The following is a 21950-nucleotide window of genomic DNA, read 5'->3' on the forward strand; positions in this document are numbered from 1 at the left end:
AAGGCTTATTCTCTCCATGACAGGGAAGTAGGTTATTGTCAAGGAAGTGCCTTCATTGTTGGGTTATTACTGTTACAGGTGAGTACATTTGATATTGGTATAAAACAATAGAATCGAGATTGTTATACAATATGATTAATGATATGTTGTAATCATTTGATTGTTGTACAGGCAGTTTTGTAGAAAATACAAATTAAATGTATTAAATTCACAGTTAAAAGAACAATCTAACAATGTATTTAAACTTATAGAATTTATAGCAGTTACTTGCACATGAACATTCACGAGCTTTAGGCCCTCTTACCAGATTCTTCGTTAGACAACATTGAACTGTATAATTCTGGATATATGTACATACCCACGTAATGAGTCTTAAACAGTATATATTTAGTTGATTGTTTCAGATGTCCGTTTTGTTTATGTTGTCAAAAGTACCGTATTTATTCTGCCACGTTCTTGCTTGCGAGTAAAGTAGTTTGGTGTTAGTTTTCTCTCACTTTTACATAAAACTGAGTAAAGTAGTTTGGTGTTAGTTTCTCACTTTTACATAAAACTGACGTTGACCGTTTCCAAGTTGAGTTTGCTATTCTGTCTGAAAAATATACATACACTGCTGGCCAAAATCTTAAGGCTAATGAACATAAAGAAAAAAATATGCATTTTGCGTTGTTAGACTCAACCACTTATTTGAGCAGAGCTTTGAAAGATAAAAATAAAAAACGTTTTTTAGCATTTAATAGGGAAAATGTGAACACTATGAAATTAGTCTAAATACTAGATGGTCAAAAGTTTAAAACCATACTGAAACGAAGCGTTAATCGGTAAACACGTAACGAAATTTAGTCATTTGTGTTCAAGCATTAGCGTTGTCAACATCTCCAACGGACATCTCCTGTGTTACATTAGGTAAAAACATGGCAAAGGCTAAAAGGTTGACAGAGTTTGAACGTGGCAGAATTGTTGAGCTGCAAAAGCAAGGTCACTCTCAACATGCCATCACTGGTGAGATTGGGTGAAGTAAAACTGCTGTTGGAAATTTCTTAAAAGACTCTGAGGGATACGGAACAAGAATTTCAAGTGGTCGACCAAAGAAAATTTCACCGGCGTCGAGTAGGAGGATTCGACGGGTTATCCGGCAAGACACCAGCCGATCGCCGAACTAAATTAAAGCCCTTACGGATGCAGAATGCAGCTCAAGAACAATAAGACGGCATCTACGAGAGAAAAGCTTTAAAAACCGAAAGTCTGCAAAGGCCACGCCTCCTTCCGTACACATGAAACAGCTCGGTTAAACTTTGCTGAGAAGCACCAAACATGGGATGTAAAATAGTGGACGAAGGTTTTGTTCTATGAAGAGAAAAAAATTAACCTGAATGATCCAGATGGCTTCCAATGTTACTGGCATGATAAGGATATCCCACCTGAGACATTTTCTACACGACACAGTGAAGGAGGTTCCATCATGATCTGAGGTGCTTTCTCCTTTCATGGAACAATGGAATTTCAGGTTATACAAGGGTGTCAAACAGCAGCTGGCTACATTGGCATGTTGGAGTAGAGCATCGTTATTGACTGAAGACCCTCGCTTGTGTGAAAATGACTGGATCTTTCAGCAGGACAACGCAGCAATCCAAAATGCCTGCAGGACAAAGGACTTTTTCATGGCGAATAATGTGATTCTTTTAGACCATACAGCGTGTTCACTCGAACTGAATCCCATTAACAATGTTTGGGGGTGGATGGCAAGGGAAGTCTATAGACATGGACGTCAAATCCAAACAGTGCATGATCTTCGTGAAGCCATCTTTACAACTTGGAATAACATTCCAGTCAGCCTTCTACAAACGCTTATATCGACCATGCCAAAAGAATTTTTGAAATTATTCACAATGATGGCCGCAACTCACTACTGAGACCTCTTGTTGGGCATTTCCTACCATGTTTAGGACTTCTTTTTGGTATGGTCTTAAACTTTTAACCAGCTAGTATTTAGGCTAATTTTATAGTGTTAACATGTTCATTATTAAATGCTAATAAAGTTTATTTTTATTTTCCCTTTTCTTATTTTCATCTTTCGAAGCTCTACTCAAATAAGTGGTTGAGTCTGATAACGCAAAATGCATATTTTTTCTTTATGTTCATCGGCGGTAAGATTTTGGCTAGCAGTGTATCAGACAAAATTATCTTAAACTAGGAGACATTTTTAAGATAAAATTTAAAGCAAATTTTAGTTCCGTTGTACTTCATAACAAGGATGTTAAACTGTCATAGTGGGGAACTCGTGGTATATTGAGTCTGGTCTTGGAAGCCGGGCAGTAGATAAACATGTTGTGGTTTTATTCAGCTTGTTAAAGAGAAACTAAGCATCGAATCCCTTTTTGTTTTTAAATAATAAAATCTGTTTTAGCGTAAGTTTAATTTAATTTGAATTTTTACCTGGTTGGTTGTTGGTTGCAGCTTGACAGTTAGCTAAACCAACTGTTGAATAAAACACATATATGAAAGGATGAAGAGAATAAGTACATTTAAGTATCGTTCAAATATAACATTTGTTTAATTTATATTATAACCGTTTGTAATACCTTTTATGTACATTTTTGTTCGGTCATACTGTAGGTTTTTGGTATCTAACAAAGTTCTTATATATGTACCTGAGTAAGTCACAACGTGTTTGCTTCCTTTGGGTTTGGTTGCCTGGTTAGCATGTACACCTTTGTGTCGTTTGCAAATATAAATACGTTTATTTGTTTTTGCATTTGAGAGATATTTTGATGACATTAAGAAAGCTTCAGACAATTTTATAGGGTGTCAGTGCTAAGCTGCAACAATGGAGGATTGTGAACTTCAAGTGTGGGTCACTCTATCATCATGGTCTTCTTCCATGACATTTTTCTCAGACAGAGTCTGCTTGTGATGAGCTAACATCAGATGATGTCGCACCCTGCAGGATTCAAGTCTAGAATGTAATCATTAACACAGTTGATCAGAGCTTGTGTTGCCGTGTCTGGAACCTAAAACATTTTGGATGCAAGAGGTTTGGTTTGTTTCGAATTTTGCCCAAAACTACACAAAGGTCATCTGAGCTAGGCATCCTTAAGTTAGCCGTAAAAAGACAAGAGGGAAGGCATCTTATAATCACCACCCACCACCAATTTTGTTAGCAATGAATAGTGGAATTGACTATAACATTATGGTGCTGGAAGGGCTTTACAGCACTAGAAGAATTAAGTAAATATTTAGTCTGGTTTGATGAAAGAGCCAATATGCATTAACAGTCAGTATAGATTTGTATTATGACAACTTGTGGAAATCAGTACCAGAAGATGGTAAAAGAAATGTCTCAGAACTAAAACTGCACTATATGTTGCTGTCAAGTTCTGTGATTGGTCTACAAGTTTGTTACCTCCAGGAGAAGCTAATTCCACCTAGAATTCTGTCAAGAAGAACTTTATCTCTGGAACACTTCACATTATTCCAAGTAATAGCAACAGAAAAAGGTGTTTTGATTTTGGTGTTGTAGTTGAAATAATAACAATGTCTGAGAACAACAAGGGATCTATTGATCTTTCTCGGTTGTCCCAGCCTGTAAGCCAAACTAAAACTGTTTAAAAAAAAAATTAAAGCCAACCCTTAATATTCATGTATCTATCAAGCTTTCTTTTAAGCTCAATCAAATTTACTGTCTCCACAACATCCAAAAGCGACCCATTCATAGGTCAAACCACACAATTTGAATGATGTAATTGTCTTAGCTGAAGACGGCTTCTACTTTGTTTAAATCTATGGTTTGTGTCACCTAGTTATATAATTCTTGCTGTTAAGTACAAAACAATCTTGATGCATCAAATTCCCTTCACATTCTTAAACATTTCAATCAAATCCCAGCTAACTCTTCAAGAGAAAACAATGTTCTTACTCTCTCCTCATGTGACAATCCCTTCATTGAGGTATAATTTTACTAACTCTTTCAAACAAGGAGCCCAAGTCTGAACACAATAATGTACTCCAAATGTGGCCTAACCACTACCCTACACAATGAAATTATAACCTTTTTAGACTTGTATTCAATATTTTTCTAGTTTCGGAAAGTATCGGGGGCTCGTGAAGTATGTTTATCTCCTGAAGTAGCATTTTCCAAACTTTTATCATCAATGCTACCCTTTAATAAATAAGGTTACTTGTCCCCTCTTTATTTTTTAAATGAATGAAAGAGTGGGTTACATGATGAAATTTAGTACACAGATATACATCAGTGCTATATGTTGTGGTAATTACTTTCAATTCTTGTTAATTAAAAATGTATTAAATCACTGTTGACTCTAATCTGATCACTAAAGTGCTCACTTTAATACTTGTCCCCACCTCTCTGGAGGGATGCCCAACCTTTCAGGAAATTCTGCCATAATTTAATTCACCAGTATTTTGCACCACTCAGCTTGTTGCTTATGAGAACGTATGTGGCCTTCCTTAAATTCAGTTAATATAGAGGTGTACGTGTGAGAAGAAATGTTTATTAAGTTCACTGGTCTGAATAATGAAGCAGGTCTCATTTCAACTATATTAATTTTGTTTAGTAGTGACCCAAGACCTGAGTTTCCACAATAAGCAATAGAATAATTACCACAAAAAGTGTGATTTAAAAATCATTGTTAAAACTTAGTTCCTTCAACCAGTTACCAGTTAAGTAAAATAAATTTAAATGAATGAACTTGTGCATCATATTCCTAGTATGTGTGATTAGGGCTACTGTAGTTTAGTTTATTTACGGCAAACTGTGAAAAAAATCGGGCACAGTAAAATTGTATCATGATGACGAGAAACCCACTTTAAGTAAAAATGTATCTCAAGATGGCTGGTGTGGGTATTAAAACTTTTATTCAAATACAGTAGAGAACAACGTTTTGACCTTCTTAGGTCATCTTCAGGTTAACAAAGAGAGTTTGTAACTGAAATACTATCATGTTCAGTTTTTGGTTAATAAGAACGACTGCATTGTGTTCCAAATATGCTTTACTTTCTTTTCAAACTAATCTTTTCACTTTAAAGAATACAGAGTAGTTAAACTTTATCACTAAAAATATGAGTGTGGACAAAGCTTTTATCGTTCATGTTTTTGTGAGTATTAGACAGAAGCAAAACCAGTTTAATAATAATTTAATCTCGCACTAATTGTATAGACAATAGATCATAAATACCTTTGTCTTGACTCTAAGACTGTCCAATAATAAAGTATTAAACAGAAAAAAATTATGAAGTGTTAGAATTTGATGTAACAGGTGGACGAAATCCACAACTTAAGTAACAGGTGGACGAAATCCACAACTTAAGTAACAGGTGGACGAAATCCACAACTTAAGTACTTGTTATTTCCAGATGCCAGAAGAAGAAGCTTTCTCTGTCCTGGTGAGGCTTATGGAAGATTACAAGTTGAGAGAAATGTACAAACCATGCATGGCAGAACTAGGCCTATGCATGTATCAGTTGGAATGTATAGTCCAGGTAATGCGATTGTATGTATAGTAGTTTATGGTATTAAACAAATATCATGAGTATTTACCTTTAGCTCCTTCAGTGGTGTGAGCTGTATTGGGTTAAAATCTTGCTTGAGAAAACTGAACAACAGTTGCATAACTGTAGAAAAACTGAAAGTAGCCATTTTGTGACTGTGAAATAAGGCTTAAGGATATGTTTTGATTGTGATAGGATAACTTACTAGTTTTGAGTTATTAAAAAGTGCATTACTAGCAATTTTTAGCAAATTAATCAACTCTCAATCTTAGTTTGTAAAGCATTTGCCTGGCACCTGAGAATATCAGGTTCATCTTGGAGCGTAGGGAAAAAATAACTGAAATTGCTAGATACGTACTTAGTTTGTGTATGTGCGTTTGTGGTTACTGTATATCGTTTAGGAACAAGTAAAATAAATGTAGATTTTGTAAAAAACAATATTTTAACTTTGTACAACGTCAGTAGTAAAACTTAAATTGTTATTCTGTTTTATATTAAATTAAAAACTTATGTTTTAGAAATTGTAAATACAAAATACTTGTTTTCAGAATAGTGAAAATTGCGTTGATGTTTGTTTACATAAAACTACTTGATGGGCTTTATTTGCTGTGCCTGTCGAAGAGATTGAATTTCAGATTTTAGCTTTACAAGCTCTCAACTTTATCAACTCTAGAATTTGGAACTGCAGTAGTAAATAAGAGGAATATGGTTTTAAATATTCCACATGTCAAGAAAATTTGATTTAACATACAGGAGATTCTCCCAGAACTTTATATTCATCTTCAGTCCCAAAGTTTCCAGACATCAATGTATGCCTCTTCATGGTTCTTGACTCTGTTTACGTCTTCTTTACCCTTCCAACTGGCTTGTCGAGTAATGGACCTTCTGTTGTCTGAGGTGAGTTTGTTTTGTTTAATTGTTAGGTTTATTTTTGCTATTTACCTTAGCAGTAAAATGTCATTTGTCACTGGATACGTATCTTAACATTACTGATTGAATGACGTTTTGTTTTTTACAGTAACATGACTATCATGTTTTACAGTTAACAGCTTATTTTTGCAATGATTTTGACTGAAACATTTCATTAGTTTGAGTTAGTTAATGTTTGAGTTCCCTTTTACAATAGTTTTTATCTTAAGTTCCTTGAATTAATTGTTTTCACTTTACAAAATGAATAGTGGAAGATTATGATTAAATAACTTGTTATTTAATTCTGAACATAATTCTTAGAAAAGTTTTCAAAAACCCTAAGACTGTCTTTATAATTTATTTTTAATAGGGGATAGAGATAATTTTTAGAATAGCAGTAGCAATTCTCCAGTTTTGTAAGGAAGACATTCTACAATTGGACATGGAAGGAATGTTGAAAGTAAGTTTCAGTTTTTCGCTAGAGTCTGAGAGAGTTTTAGCACGTAACAAATGTTTATCGTTCACATTATTGATACTGAGGGTTTCCTAGAATTACTTTTCTTTGTTTCGTTTGGTAGGTAAATGGCTAATTTTTTGCTATTTTTTCTGGTCCTTAGGCTCAATTAGTTGGATAGAATTTCAACTAAATAAAAAGTTTCTTGCTTTAATACATTTTTGACACTTACTCCTCAGATTGTTGACAGTGGAGGTCCTTAAGGATTTTCTGGTTTTTTAATCTAAATTATACCATATTTGGATAGAACTTGAACTAAACATTTTTCTTTTAGTTATGAACATTTGTTTTTAAGGGTTATTTTAAAATAGAAGTTTCACAATTACTGCTTTTAATTGAATAGTGAAGAAAATAAATGTACATTTTATGTATTAACTCAGTTACAACTGTTGAATGAAGGTCTGGTTTCTTTATATCATTTTTAGTAGGTGTTTTTATATGGATTTAACAAACTGTTTTCCAGATAAGAAAATTGAAAACTTGGTGATTTATATTTTGCTTTCTTATGCTTGTTCTCTTTACTACAAAACCTTTCTGTGAGAATTAATCAGGAATTAACACTTCCTTCCTATGTCATCTTCAGGTTAAGAAAGAGTGTTTGAATGTGACCGTTGTTCTCTACATATCAGTAAAAGTGTTTAATACCCTTACCAGCTGTTCCGAGATACATTTTTATTTCAAGTGGGTTTCTCGTCGTCAATTAAACAGGAATATGCAATTGGAATTTTTTGTTGTCGTATTTCGTAATAATAGTTATTGTAGTCTATTTGCAGTTGTGTTAATTCTTTGATAGAAGACTAATTTCAATATTTATTTGTAGTATTTTCAGAAAGAAATGCCATCTAAGTGTGAGACAGATCCAGATTATCTTATTAACATGGCTTTACAAGTCAAGTACAACACGAAGAAAATGAAAAGGTGACATTAACATGAATATTTTCTATTTGGACATAACACTACTGAATAAATATAGTTATGTGATAATACAAAACTGAATGGTTTTTGTGGTTTTTTTCCCCTCAGATTAGAGAAAGAATATTCAACTTTAAAGACTAGAGAACAAGAAGAAATGATAGAAATGAGGGTAAGATATCAACTGTTACGTGTAACGTTGCGTTTATAACAAGTCAATGAAAGGGAAGAAAAATCTTGCTATATATATTAATGATTTAATTTCAGCATGTTCAAAAGACACATGCAATCTGTGTGATGACTATATAACTCACTGTAGAGGTGGATTCTCTTGCAAACTGTTTTAAAATAACAAACATCGAGTTGCTTTCAATTGATACCTGTTTTGTTGACAAGTTCTAAGTTTTAAATATATTTGTAGATTACAGTATATAATTATATCCAGGGAACAGCTAAATGATAATTTTAAGGGGGGTTGATTCAGTTAAGATTCTTGTAGTAATTATAGTCGTTACTTATCAAACAAGTAATTGAAGAGAAAGTAAAAAGCTGCACATTCCAAAATCACAGCTCCTACACAGGTCTTTAGTAGGTTTTTACGGTTTAAAGTAATTTAGTATAATCATTTACCTGTAAAATGGGTACAATAAAATGTTGAATAGGGGGGCAGCTCATAGTTTTAAACATGTTAAAAAGGTTGTTAAGTAGGTTTAATGTAATTTCAATATCATTCTATTTGATCATTTTTTGATATTTTTGTAGTTTATTTTTTATGTTTCTGAAAGAAATGAAATACAGTAGAAAAGTTCAGTCAACTAATGTACCTAATGCTTGCAGTGTAAACTTGTTACAGAGGCTGAGGACAGAAAATAGGATTCTTAGACAAAGAATTGAAAACTTAGAACAGGTAATTAGTTTTGTCCAGTGCTTTGTGTGATCTTGTAAGTGCGATTTAGTTTGAAAACGTTATTTTAAGCATGTTTAAACAGTAATGTTGTATTTTATTTACAAACTACCATCTTAACACTATGCTACGGCTATAGTAATATGTAAAGAATGCCATCATTTATGTTTTAGGGAAAATACCATCCATTTTGTACTTTCTTCAAACTGGTGTTTAGTACAAGATGAACGAACAAAAGTTTATTTATTTTTAACGTAATTTATAAAATAAATGTGTATTTACACTAGAATATAATGACTGTTTTTATTATTTTTGTTAAGTATATCCAAAGATAGAAATGTTTACAATGGTTAATGTTCAATTTAATCATGGAAAATGTCAGTTTCTTTATTAAACATTGAATATTTTTGTTACATTTATTGTGAGTAATAATTGCTTTGTGAAAAGTATTTATTAAATTTCGCTTCATTAAACAAGGAAAGTGCTTCCCTAGCAAGTAGGCTTATAGAGGGACAAGTTAGTCGAGCCCAGGAAGCAGAAGATAATTTTGTTATCAAGAGGGAACTCGTTGCTTTGCGGGATAAAGAAAATACCATAAAGCAGCAGCTGGAGCGAGCTTACGGAGAACTGCAAGAAATGCACAAGGTAGAGCGAATGTCTCAGTTTTCATAACCTGATAGTCAAGTTTGTCTTGAATGATTAGTTAATTCTATTAAAAAAAAAAAGCTCAAATTTTTGTAAGAAATAGTTTGAGGCTTTGATGTTTACCTTATACACAAAATAACTATCACAAATATGTAATATTTTAAAACCCTGAAAACATTTCGTAAATCAGTCACTGCTCTACACGTTCGATAATGTATTGTGTAAAAATTAATGTATAATAATGCAACAAGGAAACTTTTTTTACTCAAAGTAATCATTGTTATGCAACCAGTGAAAACTATTTATAAGAATAAAAATTGGTTTTTCTAGGAGTATTACTGTTTTGTCTATGGTTGAGTATTTTTATCGTTTTAAATTTTCTAATATTTTCTTTTTGGGTCTCTACCAGTTTAGTTCTACTGGCACTCTGGATTTTTTGAAATCAAGGGTAAAATGTTTCTTGGTTTATGTTTTTGTGTGAGAGGCCTAGAAAACTGTACATGCTTATTGTGGCTAGAGAAGGTAAACTAACTAACTCTTTCGCTATAATATACACAAGTTTGTCTACACATTTGCACACATTAAGTATTTGCACTATAATTTTGGATACAGCATGTGTATCTTCACAAAATTTGGTAAATTTTTAGTAAAGATTGCAAGTATTTTGTACACAAAATTCATGTTTTTAATGAAATATTTTTACCAGATATTTGTTTGTAAAAATACTCTGTCAATACTAGTTTCAGTGCAAATCGATTTCATGTTATGATTAAAAAAACACTATTATTTGTTCCAAAAATATCGTTATTTGCATAATAAGACTATATATTTTATTTTCTCTACTCTAACTATGTGTGTTCTATCACTTGGCCTTGTATCCACTCTAAGAAAATTAGGAAATAAATATAAATTATGCTTTCTTCATCCTAGAATGACTACATATTATAACACACAAATAAAAATAAAAAAGTAGCATAAGTTTCATAACACTATATATTTACACATATATTTATTATTTTTTATTATATTGACTTTCCAGTCATGCCTAGCAAACATTACATAACTTGCATTGACTCTGTGCATGCTCATTCATGTTACATATCCAGTAATATAAAACTGACCTTTAGTCTTCCTTGTCTTGACTGTGTGTTAGTGGAATAGCATTTTGTAATATACAGTCACATTTCAATTTTTATATATATTATGTATGTAGGTTATTACTATTTGGAAAGAAGTTATTAAACTTATTTTTCTTAAAATATAGAACAATAAGTTGAGATGTAAAACAAACAATTATCTCTTCTTGCTTTAACCTTTGTACTCAGTTGCTGCTAGACATAAATTGCTAAGCCTTTTAAAATTTTGCATGTGGAGGATACCAAACAAGTTTTATAGATATATTACAACCATAAAATTTTTGAAGCAATAATCCAAAACACATTAACATGAAATCAAATACACTGCATATTTAAAAAAAAAAAAAAAAGGGTCCAAGCTATAATGCTGAATTATAAAATGTAGCCTAGGTTTTGGAGGTGACTGCAGAAGTTGGGCCCCCATTGTTGTGGGGATACACAGTGTTTTAGTCTTAATTTCCAATTTGCTAGTCTCATCTAAGAAAATTAGAAATTAGGAGTTAAATAACCAAAAAAGTCATAGATAACTACATTGATACCATAGAATTCCTCTAATTTACTAAGCTTAGTAACTAAGGTGTATTTGGATTTTAAAAAAATGTGAAACTTCGAGCAGAATAAAGATACAACCCACCTCCTTTAAATCTTGGATCGAAAGAACGTGGTAACCTTTTTACAGATTAAAATGGCTGAGAAAACCCCTCTTGGAACATTCCGAGCTGTTGATTGGTTATTCACCTGTCATGTATTGAAGTAAGAGTGTATAAGGGATGGTTTTCAAAAATGGAAAGAGATGAATGAGGACATCACGTTTGATTCAGTACATAAGCCATATATCAGCAAAATAAAGATGTGGTTCTTATTTTAATTCCAGCTTATCAATATTAGTAATCTGAGTTACTAATTTATACAAAACTACAGACTTAGTATTTTGACATTACAAACATCTACTTTTGAACAGTGCTGTATTAAACACATCACGTGACTTACTAAAATATTAAAATAATCTACAGTTTTATTTCAGACTTATTTACACAAGTTCATAAAATAGTAGTTAAATAACATTTTGAACACAAGTCAACAAATGCAATGACATGGCCTTGGACATGTGACATGTAGAAAGAGGGTTTATTTTGTCTTATGAAATTCTGTATGTATTACACTATTATGAAATTTATTCTTGATATATCTTCTTCATAGATTTGGTCTCAGTCTCCTTCACTAGATGCATATGCAGAAGACATCATTAAAGCAATTCAGGAGGAGTTGATGGATGTAAAAGTGAAAGAAGCAGAGAAGGAAAATGTTATACAACAGTTGAAACAGAAGATCCATGAACTAGAAGAGGTAAGATATTTTTAAATATCATGATAGTTAGATGTTTATAGAGTTCTCTATTTGTAAAATTACTGTATGATAGATTTAGTTACTTGTTGTTTACTTTAAAATAAGGCCAACAAAGAGCTGAGAGAAACAGTGCCTGATAATTCCATGGCAAGCCTCCAGGAAGAGTTAATAGCCAGTAAGCTTCGGGAAGCTGAACTTAATCTGTTTATGAAGGAGTTACGACAGAAAGTGGTTGATCTCCAGGCAATGTGGGAGGTAAGAAATTGTGTGTAATATGGCATGATACTGAAATACTTTAGTATGTTTTCTATATGTCATTATCCTTCCGTTTTATTAAGTTATTTTAAAAGCTGTGAGATAGTGTACAATGAAATAAATGACAAACTTTTAATTAAACTTGAAATGATGAGATGCAATCATTATTTTATGTGACAAACAACCATAGCACCAGTTGTTTGGTTAGAATGCACTGTTAATTGTAACTTATCTTTTTGAAAACGTTATTTGTATACAAGGAATAAGTTTCAGTAGTAATGTATATGTTAATTATACTTGTTTTAAACGTTTCTTTTCAAGCTTATACAGATAATATTATGTATAATATAACAGTGGAGATAAAGATCTTTTAAAAAATGTATTAAATTTTTCAGAAGCATTTAGCTGACACGAGCTGTTCATCACCAACTGAAAAAACAGAGAAAACTGTTCTGTATCAGTTACAGGAAGATCTGATGACAGTAAAGTTTCGTGAAGCAGATGCTACAGTAGAACTGAAAGAACTGAGGCAGAAAGTCATGGAATTAGAAACTCAGGTGTTAAAAATTAAAAATACCTCACAAAAGAAAATTTTACTTCAAGTTAATTTCAGTGTTCAAACATTTTAGTTAATCACATTACCACTGTCGTCTTATTAATGTTAGATTTGTGATTGAATTATAAGGAATGCAGAAATAATATGAATCATCCTTACATCACATGATTTTAAAAAATTGTTTTTGTTAGTTCATATTAACGTCGGGGGAAAATGGGTTTGTCATACTTACTCTCAAAATGTTACTGAACTATTTCATAAATGTATGTTAATATGTTTGGTAGGAGGTTGTAGATTATACTTTCAAATATTAGTATTATGTTTTAGTTAATTTCTGAATGAAAAGTTAAATATTAAAAAAAGAAAATCCTAAATATGAATTTTAACATCACGTTTTGAGACAACATGAAACCTGTTGGGGTCCCTCCTTAGGTGTTCCATGCTCTAAACTAAATTCACTTTTAAAAAACTTTAAACCTGTTATTATTTATACAGTTATCAAGCTCTTTTTTAAAACCATTTAAATTTACTGCCTCTAACATATGATGGCAACCCACCTCAGAGGCCGACCACTCTGTTACAAAAGTAAAACTGTATTAGCAGAAAATTATTCATACCATGCCAAAATTTATACTTGTGTCCTCTAGTTCTATTATTCTCACTGTGGAGTGTGAAAAAAGATGATTGATCACAATTATCAATTCCCTTCAAAATTTTAAACCTCAGTCAGATTCACCCCAACTCTCTTTTTTTCAAGAAAATACAATTTGAGAGATTTCAGCATTTCCTACGACAATAATCTTTCCATCCCAAACACAATTTCGTTAATCCTTTTTAACAGTTTAATGTTTTTCCTAACGTAAGGACACTAAGACTGAACACAGTACTCCAAATGTAGCCAAACCTGTGACCTATACAATGAACTTATAACCTCTTTACTTATATTCAATATTTCTGTAGATAAAACCTAAAGTCCTATTTCCCCTAATACTACCAACAACTTATTGTGTGGATGGCTTTAGATACTGATCAACTACTACACCAAGACCCTTTATTTCATAAAACAGTTAAGATTATTATATATGTAAAAACGGCTCGTTTGGATTGAGAAAATATTTTACGTAGAGGAGGGAACAACGTTTCGACTTTCATCAGTCATTGTCAGGTTCACAAAGAAAGAAAGAGGTAACTGACTGGAAAATGTTTTCTCAACCCAAACGAGCCATTTTTACATATATATTTCTCTACAAGTGAGTTTTCTCGACATCATTGAGTTAATATTATTCCCATCCAGATTATACTTACAATACAAATTATGATAACTTGCATGCAATATCTTGGATTTATTATAATTAAAACCAGTTTGGCTTGGAGGATGGGACAGCCAAGATAGTCTTACAGGTCCTTTACTGTCCCTAAACATTGTTGTACATTAACATAATGCACATTCACCAAATCAGACAGGCATGTGCCTTATGTTACAAGATTTAAGTTATTTAGACTAAACATTTGTGTTTTGTTTATACTTTACAGTAATTCTAGAACCAAAAAAGCGTAATTTATATCTTTCCAAATTGTTTTTTATTCTGGTTACAAGGTTGGTCAAATCGACCAAACCCATCTGTTTGATAACTATCTAGAAGTTATAAAGACTTTATATGTGAAATGTGACATTTTTATGATGAGTAAAAGTACTTTTAATCTTCAAATCAAATTACTTTGCATGTTGGATAATGAACATTCAAAAGTAAAAAGGTATGAACAAATCTTAAACTCACCAAAAAATTGTGTACAAAAGCCTTGTAATGTTTACTGATAATCTGCAAAACTTGTTAAGATGTATGTGTTGTATTATGATATGAAAAGTATAACAAGCATGAAATGGTTGGGATTGGTCTCTTGGATCAAGCATGTAATCAGAGAGTTAAGAGATAGAAAGGGAATAACTTTACTTTGCTTGTGTAAAAGAAGACTGCTTGCTCATTACTTAGATGCTGTGTAAAATTTCTTATCAAAATCTTTTATCTACAAGGAATTTAACTGTCTTATCTTCTTGAGCACAGAACCAAATGAGCTTGAACCAACTCCCGAAGGCAAGCAGATGAAATGCAGAAATTGCAGGAAAAATATGACACTGCTTTAGAAAACAATAGTGAACTACAAGGCCAACTGAGAGATGAACAGTATAGAAACTTGGATTTAATTTCACAGGTTTGTGAGGACATCAACTTTATGTAGAGCAACAATAGACCTAAAGAATATTGCATTTTTAGATATATACATTGTTTAAGATTACCTCAATTAAAACATCTACCATCTTTTATAATTTTTGTCCATTAAAGAATAGCTTGTTATGAGTAACACAAAGTTTATTGTTTAACCTTATCCATTCACTGCCAAGATTCTTTCTGGCTGTTGTATTATATTTCATCAATTAATTCCACCAATTGAAAGATTAATTTCAATAATCTTTGAAACAATGAAGTGTTTCTTATTATAATCGGTATTGCCATACTTGTTTAAAACAACAATCTTAATAAAACCAGTGGACTTGTGTAACCCAAGCAAAAATACCTATCTTCAATTGTGGGAAAAGTTTAAATTAATCTATCAATTTAAATTATTTCATGTAATTTAAAAAAAAGTTAATTGTGTTGCACTCTTCATTTCACTGAGAATCAAAGCTCTAAGGAATTTTTTACTACTCACCAGAAAAAGTAATTGTTGAGCATTTCAGGCATGCCAGGAGCCATTAAACGATAACATATAGTAAACTTGTATCGTGTTATTTAGTCCTGCCACATTTTGAAATATGTGTGATAATGTGATAACTTCCTAACAGTTTAGTGTAGAATAGTGTTTATGAAATAAAATTTGACGTCATACTTGGTCTCCCATTATTTAAAAACATATAATTGAGTTTTCCTAACAGGAGACACATGAACACTTGGACAGACTTCTTGATTTGTAACATATTTGGCTGAAGTGTCAGATAAATGTGTGATTCTGGACAGATTAATTCATTTATTACTTTCCTTTATTTAGTACCAGACTAATAAAGGTTTTCCAACTACTGATTTAATTATTTTATCAGTTTTAATTTACAAATATTAATGTCGTATGCTACGTAAAAATTTCATCTTTAATAAATTTTAGCATACTTTCCTTTTGAGTAAGATATTTCTTGTAACTTTAAGGATTTTGCTAGTGTTATATAGGTAAATTCACTACATTTGTACCTCCGTTCTTTAGATAAAGGAACAGCAAGTGATGTCTAGGATTGGAAAGGTTGAGCAAGCCCACATCATCACAGAACTGAAGCAGAAGGTTTCCTTTTTTAGAGATAAAGGTAGAGCATGTTTCAAATACCCTTTCTTAGGTTACATTATCTTACTGACTTGGAATTTATCCAAGTATGATATATCATGCAATTTTAACTTGGTAAGAGTTACCGATTGTTTTGTTTCATGTTTTTGCATATTTTGTAAATAGACTTAATTTGAAGGAATAGTCTTTAAAAGATATAAAAATATTTCCAAAATATAATGTCCAGAGATTTTTATTAGTAGTGGTAAGTTGTAACTTTAAAGTACCTTATAACTACCTGGTATATGCAAAGTATTTAAAGTTCGGTTCTACGATATTTACTATATTTGTGAAGAACTTATATAATTCAAGTAAAAATACATTCGATCTTTCTGTTAAGCCTGATTATTCATAAATATTTAGATAGCTTCCTATTGCACTGCTCAGTGGTTAATAACTATTGAGTCTGTGTTTCTTTCTTCTGAACTAGGAGTTACAACTTAATTTAAAAAAAAATACAAAAAATGGCCACAACTCCACAACAGATATTTTGTATTTCTTCAGTATTTCATCTGCCCTTATTATTATATTTAACTGCTGAGATAATCTATGGTATGAACTTGTTGCATCTAATATACAATTGAAACCCATTTCAGTTCTTTCTATTAGCTATCAAAAACCAACAAATTTTAACTTTTTACCATACCTTGAGGACCTATTAAAAAAAACAACAACATCTAAATAAACTTGTGATCTTTTATCATTTTGATATTAAAAATAACTATTAACTAATCCAGTATAAACATAGTTTTTTTTAACATCTTAAGAACTGATAATATTAATCTTAGGCAACAAAAAATAAACATCTTGCTTACTTACAACAACTAGAACACATTCTTACGATCGAGTTCTAGGATATAATTGTGTTGCCATGTGGAATTGAAATAACCCTTGTTGACCTTTCAGAATCAGGAGATACTTACAGCTGGACAGTTATCATCAGGGACAGAAAACGATGAACTCAAAGGTCTACATGATCGACTAGCTGAGCTACAAGCTGAGGTTACCACTTGTAAATATAGTGTAATTGTACAACTTGTAGAAAAGCATTGTAACTTCGTGAAAGTTTTGTAAATGGAAATATGTTTGAATACATAATAAGCTGTCTTGGAATTGAGCCCAGTATGAAGTCTCATGAAGCTTTAACTTGGTAGATTTATCCATTGTAACCAGTTTACGACATTTTAATATTCTAGAGATGTATTTTAATCAATTATCCACAGTGTTCTAAAGATTAGTGTTAAGTTTGATTAGAAATGAAAAAAATGCTGCAATTTTGGAAACTTAAGAATTCAAGTCTTAATATTGTCAGTTAAGAGTTCTCATTTGTAATAATCTGTTTATTTGTCCAAACTATAAAATGAAAATTCCAAGCACTTAAAACTGTCGATGTTTATTTTACTCGTACGGTAAATCTTGTCAATGAATGCTGTCGATAAGTTCAATCCTTTCTTGTCATGAGACATTTCTTCTTGCTCTGTGAAAGACACAACGATCATAGGTGCTTCATTTTTCTTTCATTCTGACTAGTTCAAACGTTTTAAGATGGTAGAAAGGACGGTGAGATGGGTTCTGTTGCCTGACATTATTTCATTTCAACAAAATTTTTATAGTAAAATGTACTTTGATTAAATTGCTCATGACTCAACGGTGTTTCGTTGTTTTAGGTGATGCAACACGAAACCCAAAACAGAAGACTAACAGCTACAGTGGCTCTTCTTAACTTGCATCAACACAACAACAACAACAGAAAAACTAGCATGATGTCAGAAGGGTCTCTCGGCCATATTAATAGTCTCTTAGGGTTGACTAGTAGTAGAAGTAACTACACCAAAAATAGCAGAGTGAATGAGCGACTGCTGGAACTGGGAAGGAAGCAGCCTCAACTGTTCAACCAAGATTTGCTCAAGAATAGGAAAACTTAATGCTGTTTTAGTCAGTTTAGGCTTCCCATGCGAGACACTTGTAGGAAGACGACCTATCTTGTGTGACAAAACTGTTATTCAAAAATGTGAATTAATAACACAGAAAATTAAAGACCTTTGTTTTTATAATGAAAAAAGACAAAAAATTAGAGAATAGCAATAAATTTAGTCATTTGTATTATCTTTCTTTGTTTACCAAGTTCTTACTTCATATATGGATTAGTTTTATAATGGAATATCAGAATATTTTCTTCAAGTTGAAGTAACATTTAATTGGTTTCGGTACCAATTCTAGTAGGTTTCTCTACTGGCCCTTCTCTGTGCCAACTTTGATTTTGTGGTTTTATAATTGCAGGTAGTTTCCACGTTATAAGCTTAAAGTTTTAGTAAATGTTATTTATCTTTATATTTGATAAACTTACCATCACTATATATCACAAACTATGCGGTAAACATAAAAGTTTTGTTTTTCTCATTAAGACTATGTTGTAATGAGATCACAAAAGTTGGAAGTTATGATATCAAAATTCTAATATTTGACAATTTCATAATAGATCTTCAGAGCTTGAAGTCTTATTACTCTGTCATAGTTAAAGATGGTGTGTGTTGGGTTTGATGAAAATAGAAGTGACAAAAAACTTTCAAAACTGAGAATATTTACTACAAACAATAGGAGTATCGAACGATAATAAACGTGTTATGATTCCAGTTTTTGATGTTGAAATTAGATAATTATACTGTTTCAAGTTGTTTAAGGCTTTTATATCTCAATGACTTAAAAGTCTGAAATTGTTACATTGTAAAGGGTGTATTATTTGTATTTCATGATTGTATCTTGGAAAGCCTGAGTTGATTCTTGGTAAGTAGTCCTACCTATTGCTTAAGAATTTATTTACAAATATGTTGGATGTTTATTCTATCCTTGACTCAACAGTTACCGTATTTGTAGCTACAAAGATTATCAAAATGACATAATTGTTTCAACTTTATGGAGAGAACAATGCCCTCTAGTAGTGACCAATGTTTAACTTAACTTAACTGGTAACAATTCTCTGAGGGCAAACTATCCAGAGTGATTGAAGAAATTATGTAGGAGAATGACACTAACTAGTACATTGTATATATAACTAAATCTCGTCACGTAGTTTGTTAATATGGGAAGTTATTATATTTCTTGGAAGGAAGTTTTAAAATATTCAAGAGTGTTGAGAGAGGAGATTGTTGGGTGTGGATATTTTCATATTTATTCAATCCTTGGAAGTGTAAAAATAATTTTAAATAAGATAGAGCTCGTGGTTTTTTATCTTTCGTAGATATTAATATGATTTAAGCTAAGCCCTGTCCACTTTCAGTTTATAATTGTGTGTGATATTTGAAGCAAGTGTTGTGTCAATACTGCCGCTAACAGGTATATATGTTTCTTCAACTCTACTTCCCAAGTAGACCACACCCACCCTGATTATATTTTTATATTAAAATGGAAAGTAAACAAGTTCTTCCAGAGTAAAGGCTGGAATCTTCAGACCCTGTCCAATCCTCTCCACTGTTTTAAATGTTTACAGAGAGTAATATGCCAGCTTTAGTGAAAATAATATTCATAGTAAATAAGTAGAATGTTATATTTTTAAAGTAGAAAAAAAGAGTATAAATTGTTTAATTACTGCTATCTTGGAATATGAGAAGTGGTCACTTCATCCAGCAAGTAATATTTTTAATTATTTTAATAATAAGGCCTGGTCCTTTTAAAGTATTTTTATTTAGAATACACTTTCACAGCTGTTTTACAAAGATTTTGAAAGAGTGGTTTAAGTCACAACACAGCATAAGGCTCACGTAACAAATGGTGAGGATAGGATGAATTATAGTTGTAACCATCAGCTGTTTCTCATAATTATATTAACCCCACACCTCGCAAATGTACTTCTTAGAACATTATACTCATATCAGTTATAAATCTAACAATTTTCTTACTCATTGGAATATATTCAATGGAATATGGTGTTCAAATTTGAAGAAACGAACCAGCCCCAGCCTTCTGACACTTGAACGTCAGGGAAAGTTCTCCATAAAATGATAGCTGAGACACAGTTAATTGTTATAAGAATATTTATGAATATTTAATAAACACACAAACATGATTACCAAAATATCACAGATGAAATTTACTTTGGGAATAGAATTTTAATTATCTGAGAATAAAGGCAAAACTATTGCCCAGTTCAATATTGTGAACTTTACTTATAATTATTTGGTCCCTCATTTTACAGTTGTTGGCAAAAATTTAACTTTATTTGATCAATTATAATGTCTAATCCAGAACTCTAAGTTCAACAACCACGGTGCTGAATATAAAAATACCCATTTATTCTATTTTATATTAATAAATCTAGAATGTATCTTTGTAGTAAGTAAGTAAAAGAAAATTCTGGCTATAGCTTGAGAAACAAGGGGGGTAAACTAATTAATTTAGAAGTACACACAGTGCTAACACACACAACTAACTACATCGTTACAATAAAATAAGATGGAGAACAGCCACTATAATATGTAAAACTTTCTTCTAAATACAACAAAGCAGATACCAGCAACTTAGCGTGACTGATGATTAAATATTGTGGACAAATACACACCCCATATATCCATCCATCTGTTGTTTACTTTCACTCACCTACAGTAAAGAACCGTTCATTGAACTACTTTGTGTTTTTTATGTGTTTCTAGAGTTAAAATAAATTACTTTTAACTGTACAAGTTATTTAACATATTACTACATAGAATGCCTTTTTTCACTTCCCTTCACATACAGGAATAACTTCATTGTAACAAAACAAGTTAGTTATTAATAATTTACAGTAACACATGGGGTACACAATGTAAAATATCACAGTTAGTGAGGGCTACTTCTTTAAACATGTACTATATTTAATATGAGTGTATAAAGGATCAGATTGGTCTAGCTAAGGTCATGGTCAACCAATTGCTAACATGAATTGAGGTTGATCTAAAGGTAAGGTACAAGTTTGTTCTAGTTAAGGTTCACAGAAGTGTCGGCTGGAGTCGCTGAGTGATCTCCTGGAGTAGTGCTGCCTGTCCAGCAGGAACTTTAATAAAAACATCATCTGTGACAATTCTCCAGCTCAAGCTTGACTGTAAGAACAAAGAAACTTTACAGAGAAGCTCCACAAGTTATCAAACAGACAAGAATATACGACCTACATAAACAGGGGTATATTGTTAAGAACAGGCCATCGACATGTTAAATCAAGCTATACACTTAAGGAAATGTATATATATACAACTGCATGACCAACACACTGGCACCAGTGTGAAAACTGTAACGTACCGTTATTCTACACTGATGTGAAATAACAGAAATGTTAATAAGAATGGGGAATTATGATAATCACCTGCAACTTATCAGCAACATTTTCATCTGTATTATAATGAACGTGCCACAGTTCCACTTCTCGCCAGGCGTGGTCAGTATTCCAGGGGTCATCCATGTACCCTTTCATAACAATCTCACACTTCACACCCTGCTGGTTACTTGGATCGGATGAAACACTACAGTTCTGTAGGAACTACAAATAAAAGAAACATCTTGGTGATGAGATATGTTTATATAAAGTTTGCAAGTGTTAAAAACATACCTTATCTATTATCTTAAGCAACATTTTCATTTGATGGAAGTAGTTTATTATAATGGAAATAGGAAATACTAAACAGGTAATTAGATGAAGTCAGAGTTTGGTACAGTGGAGAGAACAAAGCTGCAGGTCAATATATATAAATGTTTTAGTTTCATTGTGTTTCCGTCTGATACTGAGTGAAACAAAAACTCATTAATACAAATTAAGAATGTAACTCAAGCCATTAATCTGTATCACCTCTGAAATGTTAATGTACACGACAGTTCTACGAAATTGGAATGATGCATAGAAATGTGTAAATATACTATTACAAATTTCTCTGT

At 31.9% G+C, this 21950-nt stretch overlaps 2 pseudogenes across 2 annotated transcripts in view; one reads left to right on the plus strand and one right to left on the minus strand.

Moving 5' to 3' along the window:
* LOC143245935 (ecotropic viral integration site 5 ortholog-like) overlaps positions 1-18160 on the plus strand; it is an 18853-nt pseudogene extending 693 nt beyond the window's left edge. The window contains exons 2-16 of the transcript XR_013025706.1: positions 4-78; positions 5374-5499; positions 6262-6405; positions 6788-6877; positions 7752-7849; positions 7955-8015; positions 8697-8750; positions 9225-9392; positions 11729-11875; positions 11981-12130; positions 12526-12687; positions 14750-14897; positions 15939-16035; positions 16959-17054; positions 17720-18160. The product of XR_013025706.1 is annotated as an ecotropic viral integration site 5 ortholog-like (transcript). The remainder of the gene's footprint in view (positions 1-3; positions 79-5373; positions 5500-6261; positions 6406-6787; positions 6878-7751; positions 7850-7954; positions 8016-8696; positions 8751-9224; positions 9393-11728; positions 11876-11980; positions 12131-12525; positions 12688-14749; positions 14898-15938; positions 16036-16958; positions 17055-17719) is intronic.
* A 1789-nt stretch (positions 18161-19949) lies between these two features.
* LOC143245936 (transient receptor potential cation channel subfamily M member-like 2) overlaps positions 19950-21950 on the minus strand; it is a 52459-nt pseudogene continuing 50458 nt past the window's right edge. The window contains exons 29-30 of the transcript XR_013025707.1: positions 21385-21558; positions 19950-21124 (exon numbers count right to left, since the gene is read on the minus strand). The product of XR_013025707.1 is annotated as a transient receptor potential cation channel subfamily M member-like 2 (transcript). The remainder of the gene's footprint in view (positions 21125-21384; positions 21559-21950) is intronic.

The sequence above is a fragment of the Tachypleus tridentatus genome, chromosome 3, assembly GCF_004210375.1.
Source record: "Tachypleus tridentatus isolate NWPU-2018 chromosome 3, ASM421037v1, whole genome shotgun sequence".
Taxonomy (NCBI): Eukaryota; Metazoa; Arthropoda; class Merostomata; order Xiphosura; family Limulidae; genus Tachypleus; species Tachypleus tridentatus.